The sequence below is a fragment of the Centruroides sculpturatus genome, unplaced genomic scaffold (assembly GCF_000671375.1).
Source record: "Centruroides sculpturatus isolate CEXI.00-Female unplaced genomic scaffold, Cexi_2.0 scaffold2142, whole genome shotgun sequence".
NCBI lineage: Eukaryota > Metazoa > Arthropoda > Arachnida > Scorpiones > Buthidae > Centruroides > Centruroides sculpturatus.
In genome coordinates, this window is record NW_019386242.1 from 1 (window position 1) to 1,376 (window position 1,376).

A 1,376-nucleotide genomic window follows, 5' to 3' on the forward strand; every position below is an offset into this window, starting at 1 on the left:
GTTACAATCTACTTTTTGAGATAAGGTAATTTCATTGCAGTTAAATCATCATCATCATCATCTTCTTCTTTTTCATGAAGGAGTATATCGTCACAGTCCCCAAAATCTTTATTTTGAGAAAAAGCAATTTCACTACATTTTCCAAAGCCTTTTTCATTTCTGTCAGTAGTGTTTAATGAATCTGTTTTTTTCTATAAAACTCGGATGCATAATTTGTTTGAAAATGATTTGGGCAATGACAGATCCAGGTTCAAAAATAATAATTTCTGATCCAAAATTATACATTAGGACCCCGACGTTTCCACGATAGTCTCCATCAATAACTCCTGCATTGATCATAATAATATTTAATGATAAAGAAGATTTTGGAGCTATTCTAGCATAGCAGTTATTTGGCATTTCTAAGGCCAGATCTGTAAATATTGCTTTTTGTTCATTGGGCTTAATTTGAAAGCCTTTAACACAAAATATATCATATCCAGCTGCTCCCGAAGAAGCCTTTTTTGGAATTTTTACATTTTCAGATAACTTTTTAAAATAAACAAATTCTAGAAAATAAAATATTTAATTATTATTACATTTCATACAATCACATTTTATAAAATATTTATTAAATATAGGCATTATTATTTTATTTTTTATTACGAAAAATTTACATTCATATAGTTTATTATTTGGAAATTTTAATAATGCTGCTTCCCTATACGTTTGTTTTAAACACGAATAAGTTCTACTACAAATGCTATGTATTACATAAGTAGTTTTCCTTTTGTATACTATTAAAAAACCATATTGTGATGATGATATCGGAATATCTGTAAGAATTAAAAGTAGAAATTGTAATGACCGAACGATAGTACATCTATTCCATTATCTAAAATGAATTTTTTATCATAAAATGGAGAAAGAGAAATTTTATTTTGTAGATATGTTGTTACTACATGATTTTTACTTTTAATTCCGTATTGCTGCTGCCTGAATAGTTCTGTATTAAATAAAACTTCTTTATATTTATCGTGATTAAATGTTTTTACAACAGATTTTTTTACCCCCTTAGCAGTTTTTTTATTTTGTTTATCAAAAATATAAGAATACATTTTTGGTTTTAAAGAGCAAAATTCAATTATCGGTTTCGATAGCGTTTCGTCTTTAAAATATCCTAATTTATTTTTGTTCGCTTCGTTATATAATTTGTGAGTTTTGGGATAATTACTAAAATCAAAGATATCAGGGAACGATTTAAAATCTTCGTAAACATCATTTGTATAAATTTGAAGTGTAAGAGAATCTGTGTCAGTATATAATAAATGCACATTTTCCCCGTACCTGTTTTTAAATATTTTATAAAATGTTTCGTAAATGTGCAATTTGCTTAA